Source organism: Elephas maximus, chromosome 3 (genome assembly GCF_024166365.1).
Source record: "Elephas maximus indicus isolate mEleMax1 chromosome 3, mEleMax1 primary haplotype, whole genome shotgun sequence".
NCBI lineage: Eukaryota > Metazoa > Chordata > Mammalia > Proboscidea > Elephantidae > Elephas > Elephas maximus.
Window position 1 is genome coordinate 7,794,963 of NC_064821.1, and position 24,217 is coordinate 7,819,179.

At 47.9% G+C, this 24,217-nt stretch overlaps 1 long non-coding RNA gene across 1 annotated transcript in view; it reads left to right on the forward strand.

Annotated features, from left to right (window-relative positions):
- Positions 1 to 15,711: 15,711 nt before the first annotated feature.
- LOC126071961 (uncharacterized) overlaps positions 15,712 to 24,217 on the forward strand; it is a 37,689-nt gene continuing 29,183 nt past the window's right edge. The window contains exons 1-3 of the long non-coding RNA XR_007516430.1: positions 15,712 to 15,833; positions 16,071 to 16,137; positions 19,056 to 19,182. This is a non-coding gene — a long non-coding RNA (uncharacterized LOC126071961). The remainder of the gene's footprint in view (positions 15,834 to 16,070; positions 16,138 to 19,055; positions 19,183 to 24,217) is intronic.

Below are 24,217 nucleotides of genomic sequence, written 5' to 3' on the forward strand. Positions count from 1 at the left end.
GAATGGGCAACAGTTCTACGTGTGGTCGGAGCCAATGGGACGGCAGCTAACGACACCACCAACAGCTGAGTGCTCGCCCTGTTCTGAGCCTCAGTTTCCTCACCTGTAAAATGGGAACAATAATTTTGTCTGCTTCATAGGATTCTAAAGAGGGTGAAAATCCAGCTAAAGTGCTTGGCTCAGTCCCTATACCTGAGGAGGAGTCAGGTACGGGCTATTGTGACCAGGGCGATGACTACGGGGACAGGACTGTCTCACCTCTTTCTCATCACCAGCCCCTTCTGAAGACAGGCTCTAAGCCTGGTAGGTTTTCAAACTGTTTGCTTGTTTGTTAACGCAGGATCTGTGTGTCTGTCTACCGCTTGTGGTGGTCATCTGTCAACCAAAAAACAGAGCAGCTCATAAAACAAATCAAACTACCCGTGAGTAACATGCTTCTGTAAGCAATCATCTAAATGTGACCTAATGGTCAACATCTGCCCTAGACCAAAGATGAGACCGTAAGAGGGTCAGGGAAGCTAGACTAACGGAAACAGAACAACCAGAATAGAAGTAATGAGAACGCTGATACATTGTGAAAAGTGTAACCAATGGCATTGAATAATATGTACAGAAATTTGAATGAGGACCTAATTTGCTATGTAAATTTTCTCCAAAATCACAATAAAATATTTTTTACAAAATTTTTGTGTCTACTGAGGTGCGGTTAAAAGTGATGGAAAGTTTTGAAGAGGGATAGTAGCGACGGTCGCACAACACAAATGCATTTAATGCCTCTGAATGTCCCACGTGAAGAAAGCTGAAATGCCAAATGTTTTGTTACATATGGGATTCTTGTTGTTGTCGTTAGTTGTCTTTCGGCGGATTCTGACTTATGCCGACCCCACATGTGTGGAGTAGAACTTTTTGCTCCATAGGGTTTTCAAAGTGGTGACCTTTCAGAAGCAGATTGCCAGGACTTTCTTCTGCGGCCCCTCTGGGTGGGTTCACACGGATAACCTCTAGGCCAGTAGTCAAGTGCTTGACAGTTTGTACCACCCAGGGACTCCTATATACTTGCTACAATTAAAAAAAAAAAAAGGAAAGATGTTTGTATCTGTCTGTCTTTCCTTTAGCATGCCGGTCTGCACACGGTGGGGGCCCTGGCATATGTCCCCTCGGCTTTTGCGGTGACCCTGCCCCTGTCGTACCCACCCATGTGGATGTCATGTCCATGGGGGGCCCCAGGCCCGGGGTGGGCATGCGCTGGGGCTCAGGGCAGCTGCACTGGGGGGGTTGGGACCTGGGGGAGCTGGAGGAGGGAGACAATTCCCGCCTGGCTCCCCTGATCCCCCCTTCTAGCCTCCCCCCCGAATCCCGAGACCCTTCGCGCAGCCCCTTCTCCCGAGCCGACGTGACAAGCGCGGCAGACGTTGCCCAGGCAACGCCGGGAGGCCCAGCAACAAGTCCTCAGAGTGCGTCACGTGCCCAGTGGGGACCAATCTGGGGGCCCGACCGGAAGCAGGTCAGCCCGGGCCAGTCCGCCTCCCCCCCTTTCTCTAGCGCGCGGCTCGGAGCTAATTACCGTAATTGCGGTGGGAGAACTCTGCGTAATTGCGGTGGGAGAACTCTGCGTGCGCGGGGCTGGGGCTGGGGCTGGGGGCTGGGCAGGAAAGCCAGCCCCTCTCCCTCCCAGCAGCCGGCCGCCGCCTCCACAATTGCCATCAAAGCGCTTATTAAGCCCCTACTGAGTGCTCCCTGGCAGGGGAGTGGGTTCGGAGTGCTCGCAGTCGGGGGTGAGGAACTCCACCTTCCAGCCTGGGGCATTCTGAATTTGGGGGCACCGGGACAGGTTTGACTCTTAAGGCTTAGGGTCTCACAGGACTTGTCCAGTCACTCTTGGCTGCGTTAAATGAATCCCTCCTTCTGCAGGGTCTTGGTTTCCTCTTGCTTAAAAAAAAAAAAAAAAGTTTAACTCTTGGAGAGACTGTATAAAAAGACTTGGCCATAGACGGACGGACGGGGTTCGAATCCCGACTCTGCCAGTTACTGCTGTGTGACTCGAGGGGGATCGCTTAATTCCTCTGAGCCCCTGATTCCTCATCAATTAAAAATAAATAAATAAATAAATAAAAGAAGGGAGATCATAATATTTATGTGTGGGAGTGGTGAGTGTTAGCGGTTGGAACCCACCCAGAGGTGCCTAGAAGAAAAGCCTGGTGGCCTGGTTCCGAAAGGTCACAGCTTTGAGGATCCTACGGAGCTCAGTTCTATTCAGCACACATGGGGTCTTCATGAGTCCGACTCGGCAGCGACAACAGCAACGTCAAGTATACTGGTTGCGCTCCCGTGAATTCCGACTCATAGAGACCCTATTTAAAAACAAACAAACAAACAAAAACCCAAACTCATAGTGGTAGAGTTGATTCCGATTCACAGTGACCCTATAAACAAACACAAAAAACCCAAACCCATTGCAGTTGAGTGGATTCCAACCCACAGTGACCCTAGAAGACAGAGTAGAACTGCCCCATAGAATTTCCAAGGAGTGGCTGGTGGATTCAAACTGCCGACCTTGTGGTTAGGAGCGTATAGTAGGCACTCAATAAACAGCAGCAAGCCATTATCGTGGTCCCAGCTCTCAGTTACCGGATATGGAGGTCTTCCACGTGTCATTTGATGGCTCTGAACCCAAAAAGAGATGTTGAAGTCCTAACCCCTGGTACCTGTGAACGTGACCTTGTTTTGGAAATGGGGCCTTTGCAGATGGTATCAGTTAACAGGAGGTCATACTAGAGTAGGGTGGGTCCTAACCTTCTATGACTGGTGTCCTTACAAGAGAAGAGACACAGATAAACACTCAGAGGGAAGAGGCCCTGTGAAGACAGAGGCAGACACTGGAGTGATGCAGCCACACATCAAGGAAGGACCCTCCCCTAGAGCCTTCAGAGACAGCATGGCCCTGTTGACACCTTGACTCCAGACTTCTAGTCTCCAGAACCGTGATACAACATGATTTCTGTTGTTTTAAGCCACCCAGTTTGTGGTCCCTTGAATTTTTAATGCCCGGACTGGCTTATTTCTTAAAGTCCTTCCAGTAATTTGGTCTATTCATTCTTTTCTCAACAAACATTAACTGGGCACCTAATGCATACCACCAGTTCTTTGGTGTATTTACTCTTCCATCAACAAACATTAATTGAGTACCTACTGCATACCAACTCTTTGCTTTATTCATTCTTTCATCAACATTAATCAAGCACCTACTGTATACCAGCTTTTTATTAATTCTTTCATCAACAAACATTGAGTACCGACTATATACTGGGTCCCACCGGATCTGAGTCCTCGGCCTCATTGTGGAGAGTACAGGGTCCAAGGACAGACTACATCATGACAACAGGAAGTGCCCCAAGGTCTCCGTGGAGAACGTATCTCGCATTTCAGTTTCTACAAAGCTGGTTCCAACCTCAGGGCCTTTGTGTTAGCTGTTCCCTCTGCCTGGAGACTCCTTCTCACCTTTCCCCATGTCTACACAAGTGTCATAGCCTCAGCCATTCCTTGCCTCACCTCAGCTGTAGATGTGATCGGTGGGACCATGGCAGTTTTCAGGAAGTCTGCTTCTGTCCCCTCCCCCACCACCAGGATGTGCAATCAGGAAATGCAGCAGTTGGGGGATGGGGGACTTTCTTGGAATTTTGCACATGTGTGTTTCTGGGGCTCCTCTGAAAGCCGAGAAGGGAGAACGTGGTGTTTGGAGTCTTTCTAAGACTTGGGGCTGGTGAGGAAACCAAGTCTGAGGGAAGGGACCAGGACTTGTCGTCTCTCCTTTATCAGGGCTCCCCTCCTCAACTCTGCACCCTGAGGGCCACCCTTTGGGGATGGGGGCGTGGGGAGGGCTGCTCTCACTCAGGGCACGGATATGAGCCACAGGATGTGGCTCCGAGTGGGGACTCCGGTTTCAAACAGTAGCATTTCCCCTTCCCTCCTGTGTAAGCTTGGGCAAATGGCTCAACCTCTCTGTGCCTACTGCCTCCTCTGGGAAATGGGGATGATAGCACTGAGCTTGGGAAGTTAGTGGTGAGAAGAAGCTGAGAGAACTGGCACCTAGTAGATCCTCAATAAATAGTGGCTGGCATTATTACTTCAACTGGCAGGGAATTTCATGAAAGGTTGTTGTGAAAGAAAGGTCAGGACTAACAGGAAAGCTAGAAAGTTGGTTTTGCAAACAGGCAGGTGCTGACAGCACAGCCGTTCAGGGTAGCAGCCAGATGGCGTGGGGGACGCTTTCAGCCAGGCACGAGTCAGCCACCATCTCTCAGTGTGACCGTGAGCTAGTAATCTGACCTTTCTGTGCTTCCCCTTTCCTCTCAGCTTTCAAACAGGAACAGAACTCCATATCCTGGACCCCTGGGGAGCGAGGGTGTGAGATTCCCCCACAGACAACAACCTTCCAGAAGGTTCTGGAAGGCTCTGGGGGCCAGAATCTGATACCACAGCATTATCTAAAAATCTGAGTGCTGGGGCTGCAAGGGAATATGGAACAGTCGAGGAAAAGGGAGTGGGGGTAGGAAAGCCAAATTCTAGTCCCAGTGGGGCCTCTGCTAGGCTGTGTGAGCCAGAGCAAATTGCTTTCCTTCTCTGAGCCTCAGCAAAATAATGGGTAGAAGGTTCTATAACAGGAAGACCTCCTTTTGGATCCCTCCTCTGCCCCTACTCCCTGGGTGTCCTTGCAGGAAGTCTCCACCTCTCCGAGCCTCAGTTTTCTCACCTGAAAAATGGGAGTCAGCAACTGTGCCGTGGGGTTGCTGTGAGGAGTCAATAGGATTATTCATTCAGTGACTATCAGTGCCAGGTGCTGGGAAATACAGTGATGATTCTTGCCGTCTGTCTTAGCTATCTAGTGCTCCTGTAACAGAAACACCACAAGTGGATGGCTTTAACAAAGAGAAATTTATTCTCTCACGAGTCTAGGATGCTAGAAGTCCGAAATCAGGGTGCCAGCTCTAGAGAAAGGCTTCCTTTCTCTGTCAGCTCTGGAGGAAGGTCCTTGTCATCAATCTTCCCCGGTCAAGGAGTTTCTCAGTGCAGGGGCCCTGGGTCCAACGGATGCGCTATTCTCCCGGCTCTTTTTTCTTGGTGGTATGAGGTCCCCCTGTCTCTCTCCTCACTTCTCTCTTTTATATATCAAAAGGGATTTGCTTAAGACACAACCTCATCTTGTAGATTAAGTCCTGCCTCATTAACATAACTGCCTCTAATCCCACCTCATTAACATCATAGAGGTAGGATTTATAACCCACTGGAAAATCATGTCAGATGATATCTTAGTCATCTAGTACTGCTATAACAGAAACACCACAAATGGATGGCTTTAACAAAGAGAAATTTATTTTCTCACAGTCTAGGAGGCTAGAAGTCCGAATTCAGGGTGTCAGCTCCAGGGGAAGGCTTTCTCTCTCTGTTGGCTCTGGAGGAAGGTCCTTGTCATCAATCTTCACCCGGACTAGGAGTTTCTCTGCACTGGAACCCTGGGTCCAAAGGACATGCTCTGCTCCCAGTGGTGCTTTCTTGGTGGTATGAGGTCTCCCCTCTCTGCTTGTTTCCCTTTCCTTTTATCTCTTGTAAGATAAATGGTAGTGCAGGCCACACCCCAGGGAAGCTCCCTCTACACTGGATCAGGGATGTGACCTGGTAAGGGTGTTACAATCCCACCCTAATCCTCTTTAACATAAAATTACAGTCACAAAATGAAGGACAACCACCAATACTGGGAATCATAGCCTAACCAAGTTGACACACATTTTGGGGGGACACGATTCAATCCATGGTATCCTCTGAGGGACTTACACCTTGGGTTGGCTGTGGAGAACTTGTACCTATTAACCTTATTCTAAAATATAAAGCTGTTAATTGTAGGCATTTACCCAAAAGAAGTAAAGGCAGAAACTCAATCAGAAACGTGTATGCCAATGTTCTTTCATTATAGTCAAAAGGTGGAAACAACCCAGATGTCCCCCAGCAGATGAATGGATAAACACAACGTGGCCAATGCTCACGGTGCGGTACTATTCAGCCAGAAAGAGAAACGCAGTCCTGACGCCTGCTGCAACATGGAGTAACCTTGGAAACATCGTGCTGAGCAGAATAAGCCAATCACAAAAGGACAGATACTATATGATCTCACTTACACCAAATCGGCAAATGTATAGAAACCAAAGATTATTCGTGGTTACCGGGGGGGGGGGGGGGCTTTTGCTTAGAGGGCACCGAGTTTTCTGTTAACGGTGGTGGAATGATTTGGGAAGAGATAGCAATAGCGGTTGCACGGGATCAAGGACGTATCAGTGTCGCTGAATTATACACGTGGAAATTGTTGAATCAGGGAATATATATATATGGAAACCCTGGTGGCATAGTGGTTAAGAGCTACATCTGCTAATCAAGAGGTCAGCAGTTCGAATCCACCAGGTACTCCTTGGAAGCTCTATGGGGCAGTTCTGCCCTGTCCTATAGGGTCACTACGAGTTGGAATTAACTCCACGGCAACGGGTTTGGTTTTTGGTTTATATATAACTATGCTAAGACATATGTAACTATGCTAAGATTTGGTTTATATCTTAACTGTGCTTAAATATGTATATCTGAGCATAGCTAAAGATCCCGGGTTGCTAGAGTCAGAATCAACTCGATGGCAATGGGTTTGGTTTTGGCTAAACTTAGCTGCTAACCAAAAGATCAGTGGTTCAAACCCACCCAGGAGCTCTGTGGGAGAAAGACCTGGCGATCTGCTCCCATAAAGATTTAAAAAGAAAAAAAAAACAAAAAACCCAAACCCGTTGCCATCAAGTGAATTCCAACTCCTAGCAACCCCACAGGCCAGGGTAGACCTGCCCCAGGGGGTCTCCGAGGCTGTAAATCTTTACGGAAGCAGACGGCCATATCTTTCAGCCTCGGAAAGATCACAGCCTAGGAAAGCCCGGGGGGCAGCTCTACTCTGTAACACACGTGGTCACCATGAGTCGGAATGGACACGACGGCACCCAACAGCAACCACCACAGCACAAAGCTAATGACAGGTGCCTGCTCGTTACGGGCGTCATCTTCATCATCATCATCGTCTTCATTATAGTGTTATATATAATACCAAATAGATGCTCAGTAAACGCTAGCTCTCACCATCACAAGAATCCCAGGCCTCACACCGCAAAACTCGGTTCTCCTTCACAGGGTCTGAAAAGTCAAGTTGCCTGGCATTTGGGGGGATTCTCACTCAGGGGCTGGGGGAGCTTCATTAGAGATTCCCAAGGCCTCACATCGGGAGGTTGACCTGTGTGTGGTCCTGTTTGTGTGTTCTGCCTCTTCTGGGTAAATGCCTCCATTAATATCCCCCTGCCTGGGCTTGGGGCTCAGGTTTCCCGGCCCCAGGCAGATGTTGTCCAGAGCAGCCTCATTTGCTTAATCCTCAGGGCTCCAGAATCTGTTCTGAGAGGCGAGAACAACGGGCCTGCTGGGGCCACCATCTGTGCAGTCTCCTTTGTGAATGCTCATGAGGGCAGCAGGAGAGAGGTCTCTATAGTAACGGCTGAGGAAGGGGCTGTGTGTGTGCGTGCACGCGCACGCATATGTGTGTGTGCGAGGCAGGGAACAGGGAGAGAGAATCACCTTAGACCCTTCTTCCCAGACATGTTTTTTTCTGTCTTAATGAGCTATTAATTAATACTTATTGCTGCCTTATTATCCCCGGAGATAATTAGCTACTGTTCCTAACTGGGGTCTTGGAGGGACATTTTCTAAAGAGATTCATTCACTGCCGCCTGCCCACACCTGCCCTTCCCCTGGGATGCAGTCAAATGTTGCAGAACCTGGGGACCCAGAGTGGAGAACATCGAAAAAAGGAACACTTTTGTGGAGTTGGGTGTCCCAGCCAGGCAATCAGGGCAAGCCCAAATAGCAAGGGCCAGTCACACGGTTAGTGGTTAATAAACGTCTGCTATTTTTTTTAATAATTACTCTGGGAGTCCCTGGGTGGCCTAAACGGATATGCATTCTAACCTAAAGGTTCATGCTTCGACTCTACTCAGAGGCGCCTTGGAAAAAGGCCTGGCAATCTACTTCCGGAAAACCCTATGGAGCACAGTTCTACTCTGACACACGTAGGGTCACTGTGAGTCAAAGTTGATGTCACGGCAACTGGTTTATGGTTATGTCAGAAGGCAGGACGGAGTCGCTGAGCCTCCTAAGTAGCCTGTACTCTCCCCAGTGAGGCTGAGGACTCAGAGCCGGTAGGACCTAGGATACAGTGGGTCCTCAGTTAATGTTTGTTGACGAAAGAGTGAATAAAGTAAAGGATTGGATGGGACTCGAAGGCCGGCAGAGAGGGGTAAGAGGAGAAGCAAGGACTCCCCCAGTCAAGTGTGCCTGGGTCCAAATGCACCATGTTTATATTCTCTTTCTGGCCTTGGCAAATGCTGTTCCCCCTGCTGGGAACATGCTTACTGCAACTCCACCTACCTCACTTCTCCTCATCCTTAGGTCTCAGTTTAGACAGCACCTTCTCCAGGAAGCTCTCCTTGATTTACCTCTCCCTCCTCAACCTGGGCTGGGTCAGACGATTCCACTGCATTCCTACAGTGCCCTGTGATTCCTACATACAGCTTTGTTCACTCTGAGCTGTCCTTGCCTGGGAATACAGCTCTGTCTCTCCAACTCGATTTTTTATTAAGTATTATGTCACGTTCTCCTAGATGTTTTGAAAACAGCACAGTGTACAAGGTGTATAGAGAAGGCTGCTTATGTATTTAAAAGGAAAAGACACTACACATTTATTAGATGGCTAAAAAAAGAACCTGACAATATGAAGTGTTGTCAAGGATGTGGAGCAACTGTAACTATCAGCCACTGCTGGTCTGAATCCAACATGGTACAGTCACTTTGGAAAAACGTTTGGCAGTTTCTTATAACTTTTAACTTCTTATAAAGCTAAACGTACACCCACCCTATGACCCCACTCCTGGGAATTTACCCTAGGTGTCCCTGGGTGGTGCAAATGATTAAGCATTGGACGACTAACCAAAAGGTTGCCAGTTCGAACTCACCCAGAGGCACCTCGGAAGAAAGCCCTGGTGAGCTGCTTCCAAAAGGTCACAGTGTTGAAAACCCTACGGAGCACATTTCTGCTCTGCACACCGTGAGTCAGAGTTGATTCAACGGCAACTGGCTAGTTAGTCAGTTATGACCTCACTCCGAAGTGTTTACCCGAGAGAAGTGAAAACATTCCCCCCACAGAAACCTGTACAGCAGGAAGGTTTATGGCAGATTTATCCCTAATCTCCAAAACTCAGAAGCAACTCAAACGCTCCTCAACTGGTGAATGGTTTAAACAGACTATAGTCCTTTGATACCATGGAATACCCCTCAGCAATAAAAAGGAACTAACTCCTGACGCTCACAACAACCTGGACGAATCTCAAATGCATTTTGTTAAGTGAATCCAGTCAGACACGAAAGACTCTGTTATTCCAATTAAATTACAGTCTGGAAAAGGCAAAACCGTAGGGGTGGAGAAGAGGCCAGTGGTCGCCAGGGGTGATGGGTGGGGAAGGGGTAGCCTAAAAGATACCCCAGGGAACTTTTCGAGGTGATGGGACACTTTTATATCCTGATTACGATGCTGGATACATGACTCTAAGTTTGTCAGAGTTGGCAGAACTGTACGCCCAGAAAAGTTGGATGTCACTGTGCGTAAATTATACCTCAATATGAAGAACAAAAATTGCCGTCGACTCCGACTCACGCCAACCCCATGTGAGGCAGAGTAGAATCGTGCTCCATGGGGTTTTCCTGGGTGTAATCTCTATGGAAGCAGATTGCCAGGACTTTTTTTCTGTGGCACCACTGGGTGTATTTGAACCACCAATCTTTAGGTGAATTAAAAAAAAAAAAAAAACCCAAACCCATTGCCGTCGAGTTGATTCCGACTCATAGCGGCCCTATAGGACAGAGTAGAACTGCCCCATAGAGTTTCCAAGGAGCGCCTGGTGGATTTGAACTGCTGACCTTTTGGTTAGCAGCTGTAGCACTTAACCACTATGCCACCAGAATAGGTGAGTGCAAATCGTGTGCACCACTCAGGGACCTGCTGGGCTTAAAAAATAATTTTTCTAGTTCTTTATTTAGGCTTCATTCTTGATAGACATTTTCACTGGGTATGGAAGTTTAGCTGGCATTTCAGCACCTTGGAGATAGCGTTCCATTCTCTTCTAGCTTCCATGGTTGCTATTGAGACATTGCCTGTCAGTCTAACTGCTGTTCTTTTTTAAACCAACTTTACTGACATATAATTCATACACCAATAGCTTTTAGTACATTTATAGAGTTGTACAATAATCACCACAATCTAATTTTAGAACATTTTGTCATCCCAAGAAGAAATCCTGTCTTCATTAGCAGTCGCTTCTCATCTAATCCCCCTGCCTGTTATTGTTGTGTGCTGTCAAGTCCATTCTGACTCATAGTAACCCTACTGGACTGAGTGGAACTGCCCTATAGGGTTTCGTAAGCTATAACCTTTACAGAAGGAGCCCTAGTGGTGTAGTGGTTGAGTGCTTGGCTGTGAACTGAAGGGTTGGCAGTTTGAACCCACCAGCCACTCCCCAGGTGAAAGATGTGGCACTCTGCTTCCATAAAGGTTACAGCCTTGGAAACCCTAGGGTGGTACTGCTCTGTCCTATGGGGTCATCGTGAGGCAAAATCAACTTGATGGCAACAGATTTGTTTTGTTTTTGATCTTTACAGGGGTATATCACCAGGTCTTTTCTCCAGCAGAGTGGCTGGTAGGTTTGAACCACTGACTTTCCAGTTAGAAGCTGAGTGCTTGACCACTGCGCCACCAGGGCTCTTTCTCCCAGCCCTACAGCTACTAACCTAATTTCTTTCTCTATGGATTTTCCAATTATGGACATCTTATAATAAAGTTTACAATAAAAAAAATAATAATTTTTCAAAAGGTAAAAAACCCACTCCTAGGAATATATCCTAGAAAAACAAGAGCTGTCACATGAATAGACATACGTACACCCATGTTCACCGCAGTTCTATTCATAATAGCAGAAAGATGAAAACAAACAAACTGCCCATCAACAGATGAATGGATCAACAAATTAAGGTACGTACACACGATGGAATACTACATGGTGATAAAGAACAATGATGAATCCGTGAAACATCTCAAAACATGGATGAATCTGGAGGGCATTATGCTGAGTGATGTAAGTCAAATACAAAAGTACAAATATTATATGAGACCACTATTACAAAACTCAAGAAAAAGTTTACATACAGGAAAAAAAACAGTCTTTGATGATTACTAGGAAAGAAAGGGGTAGGGAGAGAAAATCACTAACTAGATAATAAAAAACGAAGCCCATTGCTGTTGAATCGATTCCGACTCATAGTGACCCTATAGGACAGAGTAGAACTGCCCCATAGGGTTTCCAAGGAGCAGCTGGTGGATTCAAACTGCCAACCTTTTGGTTAGCAGCCAAGCTCTTAACCACTACGCCACCAGGGCTCCAGCTAGATAATAGGTAAGTGTTAACTCAAGACCATTGTCCCAGCCCTTAGTCCCAGTAACTCGGTCCCTCAAGGTGTTTGGATGTGTCTAGGAAGCTTCTGTGACTTTGCCTTGGTTAAGTTGTCCTGACTTCACCTAGAATAGACAGGTGTTAACTTTGTTGAAAGGAAAGACAACGCACAATATAGGAGAAGTCAGCACAGCTTGACCAAGGCAAAGTCATAGAAGCTTCCTAGCCACATCCAAACACCTTGAGGGACCGAGTCACTGGGGTTAAGGGCTGGGGACCATGGTCTCAGGGAACATCTGGGTCACTTGGCATAATACAGCTCATAAAGAAAATGTTCTATGTTCCACTTTGGTGACTAGTGTCTGGAGCCTTAAAAGCTTGTGAGCGGCCATCTAAACTGCATCTGTTGGTCCCATCATGTTCAGAGCAAAGGAGAACGAAGATGTATCAGTCCAGAGGACTAATAGACCACACGAACGACAGTCTCCACCAGCCTGAGCCCAGAAGAACTAGATGGTGCCTGGCTACTCTGACAGGGATCATAATAGAGGGTCCGGGACAGAGCTGGAGAAAAATGTAGAACAAAATTCAAATTCACAAAAAAGACCAGACTTCCTGGTCTGACAGAGACTAGAGGAACACCCGAAACTATGGTCCCCAGACACGCCGCTAACGCAGAACTGAAGCCACTCCTAAAGCCCACTTTTCAAAGATTAAACAGGCCTATAAAACAAACAATAACACGTGTGAGGAACGTGCTTCTTAGATCAATTAGTATAGAAGACCAAATGGGCAACACCTGCCCAAAAGCAAAGATAAGGCAGGAAGGGACAGGAAAACTGGACAAATGGAAGCGGGGAACCTGGGGTGGAAAGGAGGAGAGTGCTGACACAATGAGGGAATTGCAACCCATGGCACCAAACAATTTGTGTATAAATTTTTGAATGAGAAACTAATTTGCTCTGTAAACTTTCACCTAAAGCACAAAAAAGAAAAAAAAAAAGGTAAAGAGGTGAGGTAGGGGGAATAGTGTATATTCTTATATATATATGGAGTACCTCTGGAAGGGGACAGGGAGCGGAGTTGACAATTGGCAAGAGCTTGACTTTGGAGTTGGCAGACTGGGGTTCCCATCTATTATGAGTTGAATTGTGTCCCCCCTCCCCAAATAATATGTTGGAGTCCTAACCCCTGGTGTCTGTGCATGTGACCTTGTTTGAAAGTAGGGTCTTTGCAGATGTAATTAGTCAACAGACATCATTAGGGCAGGCTGTAATCCAATATGACTGCTGTCCTTATAAGAAAGCCATGTGGAGATACAGACAATACAGGGAAGACGGAAATGTGGTGTCACGTGGTGACCGAGGCAGAGACAGGAGTGATGCAGCTACGAGCCAAGGATTACCAGGTGCCACCAGAAGCTGGAAGAGGCAAGGAAGTATCCTTCCCTAGAGCCTTCAGAGAGAGCATGGCCCTGCCCACATCTCGATTTCAGACTTTGATTTCCAGCACTGAGACAATAAATTTTTGTTGTTTAAAGCCATCCCGTTCATGGCACTTAGTTAGGGCCACCCCAGGAAACTAAGACACCATCCCAGCTCCAACCCAGGTCTCTGCAGTCCTCAGCAAGCCCCTTCCCCACTCTGAGCTTCTGCTGTCGCCAAGGATGGATTACACAATAAGCAAGGTACAGTGGGCCTAATTGTGCTTACTTACTAATCTGCAGTTGCACAACTTCTCCTGGTTTTGTGAGCCAGTGCATACAGTGTTTACTGGTTAAGTGACCCCTGGCTGCCACACCTATAAAGCAAGACTGTTAGGTCTTCTCCACAGCCCAGAAGAGTTGGTGGGAAAACCCCAAAATCATGGGTGTGAAAGCAGTTTGTTCTCCTGGCTTCAGAAGAAGGTGGCAGTGTGGAGGGGTGGCAGGAGTGGTGGTGAGGAGTGTGAATGTTGGAGCCAGGAAGGTGGCGGTGTGGGGGGGTGGCAGGAGTGGTGGTGAGGAGTGTGAATGTTGGAGCCAGGCAATACAGCCATGTTCAAATCCCAGCTACGACACTTGCTTTCCAGGTGGCCTTGCGCTAGTTACATGACTTCTTTGTGACTCAGTTTTCTCATCTGTAGAGTGGAGGCAGCAATGGTAGCTATCTTATGGGGTTTCCGAGGCCTTAATGACACTGGGAATGTACAGAGCTTGGAACAGAGTGTGGCACAAAATAAAAGCTCAAAGAGGGAGAGAGAGAAATGGGCAGATTTTCCTGTGTGCCCTGAGAAACTTATCTCTGATCTTGGCCTGAATGACCAGCCCTGCCCACCTTTCTGACTATATCTCCTACTAGTCCCTTTAACAGAGATCGTCCTCCAACACACCCATTCTGTTCCCCACCTCTCTTCCTTCAGCCTGACACTTGTCCCTTAAATGTTCCCATGCCTGTCTCAGTTCAAACGACTCCATCCCAGAAAGACCTTCCCCAACCACCCAGGCTATAGCAATGTTTCTCTCACCAGCCAGCCACATTCCACCACAGGGGTTGACAAACTACAGCCCTTGGGCCAAATGAACTGTCATCTGTTTTTGTAAATAAAGTTTTATTGACACACAGCCATGCCCAGCCCACTGCCATTTATTTTTATAAATAAAGTTTTATTGGCACACAGTAACATCTATTCATTTACATATTCTCTAAGGCTACTTTTGAGCTACAAGGGCAGAGTTGGGTCACTGTGACAGAGACCATCTGGCCACAAAGCCAAAAAAATTTATTTTCCAGCCTTTACTGAGAAAGTTTGCTGACCCCTGTTGCATCATTTTCTTCACAGCAGTCATCACTACATAAAGTTATCTTGCTCAGTTATTTATTTACTTGTTTATTGCCTCACCCTAGACCCAGACCTGATTATCTCCAACATGCAATCTACGTCATATCATTAACTCCTCATCATAACTCTGAGAAGGCTATTATCCCCCACTTCACAGCTGAGGAAACAGAGAGACAGAGTTTCAATTTTCCCCAAGGTCCCATAACAAGGAGGAAGAAAACCTGGATTTGAACCCAGGTTAGGTCCCTGGGTGGCACAAATGATTTGCACTCTACTACTGATTTGGTGGTTTGAACCCACCTAGCTGTGTAGCGGAAGAAAGCCCTGGAGATCCGCTTTCATAAAGATTACAGCCAAGAAAACACTATGGAGCAGTTCTACTCTGTAACACACAGGGTCACCATGAGTTGGGATCAACTGGGCAACAGGTTTGGTTTTGGCTTGGTTTGTTTGTTTTTGGGCTCGGAGCCTACCCAGTAAAGCGCCACAATAAAATGAGTTATGAGCTGGGCTTTGAGGCAGGGTAAATCAAGTTCAAGTCCCACTTCCACTGAGCCCTCCACTCCTGTAGACCTCAGTTTCACCTTCTGAAACAGGATTTAAATATTCTGAAAGTCCCCTTTCCCCCCTCCACCCCTCAAAACGGTTGACCTACACAAGCAGAGGGATGGAGAGAAGCAGGTGCCAACCAGGGCTACTGAGTGAGCTGGGAGCTCTGAGGCCCAGAACCGTTGGGCCAGGTCGCGGGGGAGGGGGGTGCCGGCACGACAAGGAGCACTTCCTTCCTCTCCATAAATCCCCTAACCCGTTGTCATCGAGTCGGTTCCGACTCGTAGTGACCCAATAGGACAGAGTAGAACCGCCCCATAGGGTTTCCAACGCTGTAGTCTTTATGGAAAGAGACTGCCACCTTTTTCTCCCACGTTATTTTTTTTAGCGGCTGATGGATTTGAACCGCCGACATTTCGGTTAGCAGCCGAAGATTTTAACCACGGCACCGCCAGGGTTCCATCAACTCGGTGTTTTGGGCAGATGCCAGGCTTCTATTCTGAAGCCGAGCCCACAACCTATGAGGTAATCTTTGGAGCTGCATTCCGAAGTTGGGTTCCATTGGCCAGCTGGTGAAGCCCCGCCCAGGGTTCCCAGGGCCCCGCCTTTCCCAAAGCCCTTAAAAGCGCCTGTCCCTGCCTCGGCAGCCACCAGTCACCTGCATCTGCGAAAAGGACCAGGACCAGGTGAGACACACGGGGGTATGGCTGTAGCCCCAGGGGACGTGGAAGGTGGTCTGAGGGACCCGGGACCTCGGGGATGAGACTGGTTCATAGGTCAGCGCATGGCATCTTCCGAGACCAACTGAGACGGCGAGGTTCGGCGGTTTGGACGGTGGTGATTCCGGCGAAGTTCGGCGGTTTGGACCGTGGCGATTCGGACGGACTGGCTACCTGGAAGGTAAGTTCTAGGGTCGAGCTACACGGTGACGAGGAGATAGGAGCACGGGTTGGGGCCTCACTGTGTATACCCCTTTGCCATTCTGAATAGAGCTGGAGATGGAAGGAATGGGGGTGGAGTTCCCAAGAGTCAGAGGAGCCAAGATCGAAGGTGGGCGGTGGGAGGCAAGTCTTCTTCAGCACCGAGGCTGCGGACAGCTCTCCACGGTCACAGGCAAGGATTTGCTATTTATTTCAGCACTGAGACTTCGGACAGCGCCTTGCGGAGATACGTTTCAGCACCAGGACTCCGGACAGCTCCTCAAGTGAGTGGACCGCCCTTTTACCATGATCTTGGGGGAGGGGGGCCAATGGGATGTTCTGGCGCCTGGAGTCTTGCCCCTCATTTGCTGGGGGGCTTTTAACGAATGATTTTCCAGATATGCAGGTGAAATGAAAGAAACCATCCACACAAGCCTATAATTCCCAACAGGTAAGGTGGCCAATTGGTAGCACTGTCTGACAGACAGGTGCCTGCCAAGATGACATTCCAGACTTCTGTGATATGCATTGTACCAAGCATTTTACATACATCACATAATGCCATTTTCAACCCTAGGATATGAGTGTTATTATGCCCAGGTGAAAATCAATGAAACTGAGGCAGGAAAATAACCACATCAATCCAACTCCAAATTCCAGGATTCTGACATTGCCGGGTAGTTGTTAGGCCCTCGTAGGTGAGACCCTGACTCTTTCCAGGGGAACCAGGAACAGAAAACAAAAGGCAGTTCGGAAGCAGGAAGCTCAGATGTTTTGGCTTGGCTCAGCCGAGGGGGGGGGAAGGGCCAAGAGCTGCGGAGACGAAGACTGAAGCAGTTATGGTCTGGTGCTGTGTGGAAGACTAGTGATTTTGTTGTTCTGATGTACTATGACAACAAGTCACAGCCGGCCTCACAGCGCGGACTCCTGTCGACTTCCGCCCAAGTTGGACAAGCAAGTGTCCAGGTGGGGGGCCAGGTGGTGGGCTTGATAACTCCATGGGACAAGGGCATGAATGGGGAGGAAATAAAGCAGAAGCACCTATGCCATAGAGCTGCTAGGTGGTGCAGACAGTGAATGTGCTCAGCTGGTAACCAAAAGATTGGAGGTTCGAGTCCACCCAGAGGCTCCTTAGATCCACTTCCAAAAAACCAACCACTGAAAACCCTATGGATCACAGTTTTACACTGACACACAAGGGGTTCCGATGAGTCAGGGTTGACTCAGCAGCACCTGTTTTTGTTTGCTTCTTATCTATGCCACGAACATACAGTTATGTGCCAAGCATGGTGTTGGCCCTGTCACTCAAATGCCCTCAGAGGCCTGGAGATACAAAATACCTGACTCCAAAAACAGGGCTCTTAATCACCTTGTTGCACTTTTCCAGGGACTCAATAAGGGAATGGAGTTTCAAGCCCTGCCTAGACTAAGGTTTTGAATGGGCTTCTCAACAAAAGTTCTGTAAATGATTTTTCCCTCCCCATCCCCATCAGCTCCACAGAATCAGTGACAGGACAAGGATGTACTTGTGCCCAGTAGGTGAATTGGGGCATCATTGAAATTCACCCTATCTCTACAACACCCTAAGTCTCTACAACACCGTAATCAAGACACACAGACACCACATCAAGCTCATTCCAGCCTCAGGGTTTCTGCCTTGGCTGTTCCCTCGGCTTGAAATGCTGTTTCCCCAGAGCCTCCCAAGGCTGGCTCTGCCTTCTTATCCAAGCCGCATCTCTCCAAGCGAAACCTTCCTTGTTGCCTCCCATCATCGCCCCCACGTCAAGTTTATATACACATTCTTATAGACCCGGGATGTTTTCTCTCTGGCGCTCAGTATCAATTATTCGTGTGTCATCTGTTTACCTGTCCATCTCCCGTTATACTGTGAACACTGTGAGGGCAGAGAATGTGTTTGAATTTCCAATGCTTCATCCCCAATGCCCAGTCCAGAGCCTGGCACACAGCAATCACTCAAGAAATGTTTGTCAGATCAATAAAAGCATCAAAGAATAAACCAACACCTAAGTCAATCAATGAACTGATGGTTTCAACACACACGAAGATCCCCTTTCTCCTTGGTGGCCCCCATGGACACACCATAGGACTGCATTGACTGCAGGTGTTCATTGGAGACTATAATTAAATTTTTGTACACTCAAGCGTTAGCCAACCAACTAATAGCCTCAGGAGAGAGTCAGACTCATTTAATTAGCAATTACGAGGCATTGATTCCTCATTAGCGCTGGCAACCCCTGTCTCCCTCCTCAGTCCCAGACAAATCTTTCTCTTTTCCAGAAGTACTGCTTCAGTGAGTCCATTAACAAGCAAAGCAAATACCATTTTAAGACACCTAAATGCCAGAGAAGGAGCCCTGGTGGCACAACAGTTATGCGCTCAGCTGCTAACTGAAAGGTTGGCGGTTCAAACTCACCCAGGGGAGAAAGACTTGGAGATCTGCTTCCATAAGGATTAAGCCAAGAAAACCTATGAGGCAGCTCTACTCTGTCACATGGGGTCACCATGTGTGGGAATCAACTCAAAGGCCCCCAAAGACAACAAAAGGCCAGAGGTGTTTTGTGAATGGGGCATGGAGAGGCAGGCTCAATGTCTGGGTTAAGGTTAATGGTGGCAGATTTTCTGGGGTAGTTAGAATCACCCTCTGGGAATGACAGTTTTTGGAAAGGGAAAGGCACCCAGAAATTGCCCCATGGAGACCCCAATTTGTAAGAGTAGGTTCTGCCCTGGGATTTCTACAAATGTCTTCTTTTGGGTGTCCCATAAGCAATTTCAACTCAACAATTTCAAGCTGAATGCTCAATCCACCCAACCCCCAGTTTGCCTCTTCCTCCAGGTCCCCATCCATGTGGCAGCCCCTCCATATCCCAGAGACCCTCCCCTCTGTACCCCCATCCCCAAAGTCCCCAAGGTGAGTGATTTTGCTCAAATCCATCCTCTCTTCCCTAGCCCTGCAGCCGCCATCATTGCCTACCTGTGTTCCCGTCCTGAGCGCTTCATCGTCTCCCCTCCTCCCCAGCCCCACAGCCACTTCCTTCTCCACTGACAGCAATTTCTAGAAAACAAGTCAGATCACACCCTCCTTTGCCTTCAACCCTTTCAAACCTTGCCATTGCCTGTAGAATAAGGAGCCCTGGTGGTGCTCAGCTGCTAACTGAAATGTTGGCATCTTGAACCCACCCAGCAGCACCACAGAAGGAAGGCCTGCTGATCTACTCCTGTAAAGACGACAGTCAAGAAAACCCTACGGAGCAGTTCTGTGCTGTCACGCCTGGGGTCACCATGAGTTGGAGTCGACTCAACAGCAACAGGTTTGTTTTTTGTTTTTTTTTAATCATCCACAGAGGTCCTGGGTACAGTAATTGGCTAACCATTCCCTCCTGGCCACGCCAAGGGCCCAGCTTGCAGCTGTTCTGGGGCTGCAGAAGCTACAAAGGTGAATGAGCCCCCAGCCTTGTCCACCTGGGCTCTGCTGCTATGGCTAGTTAGCCTGATAGGGAGGCTTGTTCCTGTTAGGTGCTGTGGCATCAGCCCCTGGCTCATGCTGACCCCATGCACGATGGGACTAAACACTGCCTGGTCCAGCACCAACCCCATGATCAGTTGCAGATTGGATAGCTGTGATGCACAGCTTTTTCACTGGCTGGTTTTCGAGAGTCAATTGCCAGGCCTTTCTTCCTAGTCCATCTTAGTCTGGAAGCTCCGCTGAAACCTGCTCAGCATCAGAGAAACATACAAGCCCCCGCTGACAGGCGTACATGGAGTCACCATGAGTCAGAGACAACTCGGCAGCAACAACTCATAGATGGTAGATAAACAAGTATAAAAGGTGGATAAATAATGGATTGGTAGAGAAATGCCTCACCACTGTCTAGTTCCAGAACCTTCTCATCATCGCAATAAGAAACCTCGTACCCATTAGCAGTCGCTGCCCATTCCCCTGGCAACCACTAATCTACTTCTCGTGGCTAAGGGTTTGCCAGTTCCGGATATTTCATATAAGTAGAAGCATATACTATGTGGCCTTTTGTGTCTGTCTTCTTTCACTAGCATAATATCTGTCATAGCGTGTGTCATCGCTTCATTCCTTTTTATGACTGAATAACATTCCATTGTATGGATGGACCACAGTTTGTTTATCCCGACACTGTTTTTTTCTTTCCTGGAAGCCAATCGCCAGGCCTTTCTTTTGAGGCACGTCTGGGTAGACTTGAACCAACAACCTTTTGGTTTGCAGCTGAGCATGTTAACTGTCTGCACCACCCAGAGACTTCCCTCACCCTGTTGTTGTTGTCGTAGTTGCTGTTGAATTGATTCTGACTCATGGTGACCCTGTGTGCAGAGTAGGACTGCTTCATAGGGTTTTCAAAACTTTTTGGAAGCAAATTGCCGGGATTTACTTCTTTTTTTTTTTTAAATTATGCTTTATTAGATGAAGGTTTACAGGGCAAATTAGTCTCTCAAACAATATACATACCATTTTGTGACATTGGTTGCCAACCCCACAACGTGTCAGCACTCTCCCCTTCTTGACCTTGGGTTTCCCATTACCAGCTTTCCTGTCCTCTCCTGCCCTCTCGTCCTTGCCCCTGGACTGCTGTGCCCATTTAGTCTCGTTTTGTTTTATGGGCCTGTCTGATCTTTGGCTGAAGGGTGAACCTCAGGAGTGACTTCAGTACTGAGCTAAAAGCGTGTCTGAGGGCCATCCTCTTGGGGTTTCTCCAGTCTCTGTCAGGCCAGTAAGCCTGGTCTTTTTTCTGTGAGTTAGAATTTTGTTCTACATTTTTCTCCAGCACGTTGGGGACCCTCTATTGTGATCCCTGTCAGAGCAGTCAGTGGTGGTAGCCGGGTACCGTCTAGCTGTGCTGGACTTAGTCTGATGGAGGCTGTGGTAGTTGCAGTCCATTAGTCCTTTGGACTAATCTTTCCCTTGAGTCTTGGTTTTCTTCATTCTCCCTTGCTGCAGATGGGGTGAGACCAGAACCATATCTTAGATGGCCATTTACAAGCTTTTAAGACCCCAGATGCTACTCGCCAAAGTAGGATGTAGAACATGTTCTTTATAAACTATGTTACGCCAATTGAGCTAGATATCCCCCGAGACTGTGTTGCCTGGCCCTCAGCCCAGTAATTTGGTCCCTCGGGGAGTTTGAACGTGTCTGTGGAGCCAAAGCTGTAATCGTTACGGAAGCAGACTGCCACGTCTTCCTCCCTTGAAGCAGCTGTAGGTGCTGACTTCAGTTAGCAGCCAAGCACTTAACCGCTGTACCAAGAGGGCTTCTTCTCCCCTCCCCCATTTTACAGGAGAGGAACACTAAGGCCCAGAGAGGTAAATGAATTTGCCCGAGATTACACAGCGAGTGGGTGGCAGTGTCAGGATTTGAATCCTAGCAGTTCGTGCCAGAATCTACATGTTTGACTCCTAAATCTCCGTGTTTAATCCCTACCCTACACTTGGCTCATAGTTTTAACTCAGTGACAGTGTAAGAATACGAAGCCTCCCTCTGTCATTTTCAGGAGTGACAATGCCGAGATGCAGAGACAAGCAGGGACTTGCTGGAGTCCATGGGCTTGGAAATGAGACCTCCAGTCCTTGAGGTCAGAGCTTTTTGCCTGTAGAGGGTGTGGGACAGGAGCCTGGAGGCACAGCGCTTAAAACACTCTCCTGCTGACTAGAAAGTCAGTGGTTCAACCCACCAGTCGCTCCACCAGAGAAAGACATGGCAGTCTGCTTCTGTAAGATTTACAGCCTTGGCAGTGCTACTCTGTCCCATAGGGTGGCTATAAGTCAGAATCGACTCCACATCAATGGGTTTGGGTTTTGTGTTTTTAGGGTGTGTGTGTGGGGGGGAGGGAAGCACAAGTCCCCACTTCAGAGGCCCTGAGGGTCCTCTCTCTGCTGCCTGTTTGCCCCCTCCCCACCTTGGGTATGTTTGGGAAAATTCTGTTTTGGGGGTGGGTGGGGGAAGAGGACAGAATTTACATGCTGCGCCACCCAGGCCTCCTAGCTTCTGTCCCTCTCAGTGTTAATGGTGGTCCCTTCCTAGGGAGGGTGGGGGGTCCGCCAGAAAGCGCTGATTATGCCCCGCGCCTTAATGGGTCCTTCAAAAGAGAGTGGCCTGGTTCCCATGACAACAGGCAGGCAGCATCAGAAGGAGATGGCTGAGCTTCCTCCCCCAACCCATATCTCGCTCTGGAATCTGCCTCCCCTCTGTTTCTGCCATTGCTGGATCCCAGAAACCAGCCTGGGCCCAGCTGACCAGAGAGGACACCGGTGTGGATGGTCAACACCCACCCCCAAAGTCACACCCAGCCTCTTCCTTCTCTTTGACCCCACAGATTAGAGGACCCCTGCTCCTGCCCCACCCCTGGGAGGGAAGGAAGAAGGGATGGATAGAAACACCATATGCTGGCCACTCCTGCAAAGCATTACAGTGGGGACAGAGAACAGGGAGGGGTGTCCCAGGGACCTGCACCCCAAGTTTGCCAGTCACGCGTTTGGCCAGTAAAGGAGGTGGAGTCAGCTTTGTGCCTGACGTGAGATGGAAGTTTTTAGCAGGACTGGGCTGGGCTAGACTTTGTCACTGACAGGCACCAGAAAGGCTATGTAATCTTCCCCTTGGGCCTGTAGAGTGAGATTTGACAGAACAAGACAGGAGGGAACAGCTGGAAAAAATAAATCTTTGTTTAATCTCACCTGGCTGAGACTCAGCCATGAACCAGCTGTCAAGAAAGGAGAGCCTATGAGAGGCTTGCAAAGGTTCCCAAGGAAAACAGTCATCAAGGACATTGTGGCACCACGGAAAACTTTGAAACTTGGGTTGTGGATTAGATCACAGTGTGGGTTGACGTTAAATTTCCTGATCTCAATTATTGTACGGTGGATCTCTGAGAGAATGTCTATGTTCTTCGGAAGTGGTGAAATTATGCACTACAGATTAGTAAGTGAGAACGAATAAGCCTGTGTGCACCTTGCTTATTGGGTAATCTGTCTCTGAGGGTCACCCATGGTGGAGAGATTTCAGCGGAGCTTCCAGACTGAAACAGACTAGGAAGAAAGGCCTGGCAATTCACTTCCAAAAACAGCTAATGAAAACCCTATGGATCACAACAGAACGCTGTCCAAGATAGTGCTAGAAGATGAGCCCCCTAGGTTGGAAGGCACTCGAACTAATAATTCTCAGCACACCCTCTGCTAGATACAGAAATGAACTCAAAATCTATCATAGACCTAAATATAAAACCCAAAATTTCTAGAAGAAAACATAGGAGGAAATTTTCTGTGGCCAAGATTTCTTATAAATGACTCCAGGAGCACTCTCCATTTCTAATAAAAATTGATACATTGGATTTCATGAAAATGAGGGTATTATCAAAAGCCACACACTGGGAGAAGATCTTGGCAAATCACATCTCTGATAAAGAACTTGAACGTAAAATATATAAAGAACTCTTAAAACTCAACAATAAGAAAACAAATAATGTAATTTTTAAATTGGGGGAAAGATTTCAACATGTACTTCACCAAAGAAGATATATGGATGGCAAATAAGCACACAAGAAGACGTTGAGCACCATTAATCATCAAAGAGAGGAAAAAATTCATATTAATACCACAGTGAGGCGCCACCACCCACACCTACTGTCGTTGCTCTTGTTAGTGGCCTTAGAGTCAGCCCCAACTCATGGTGACCTCATGTGTGACAGAAGGAAACGTTGCCCAGTCCTGCACCATCTTTACGATGGCTGGTATGTTTCGGTCCATTGTTGCGGTCACGGTGTCACTTCACGTCATAGAGGGTGTCATGGATTGAATTATGTCCCCCCAAAAATGTGTGTATTAACTTGGTTAGACCATGATTCCCAGTATTGTATGGTTGTCCTCCATTTTGTGATTTTCCTGTGTGTGATAAATCATAGTCTCTGCTTGTGGTTAAAAAGAATTAAGATGGGATGTTAACACCCTTATGGGGTCACATCCCTGATCCAATGTAAAGGGAGTCTCCTTGGGGTGTAGGCTGTACCACCTTTTATCTCTCAAGAGATAAAAGGGAAGCCACCAAAGAGTTGGGGACCTCATACCACCAAGACAGTAGTGCCGGCAGCAGAGGGCATCCTTTGGACCTAAGGTTCCTGAGCTGAGATGCTCCCAGACCAAGGGAAGACTGATGACAAGGACCTTTCTCCACAGCCAACAGAGAGAGAAAGCCTTCCCCTGGAGCTGGAGCCTGAATTTAGATTTCTAGCTTACGAGACTGTGAGAAAATAAATTTCTCTTTGTTGAAGACATCCACTTTTGGTATTTCTGTTACAGCAGCACTAGATGACTAAGACAGAGGGTTTCCT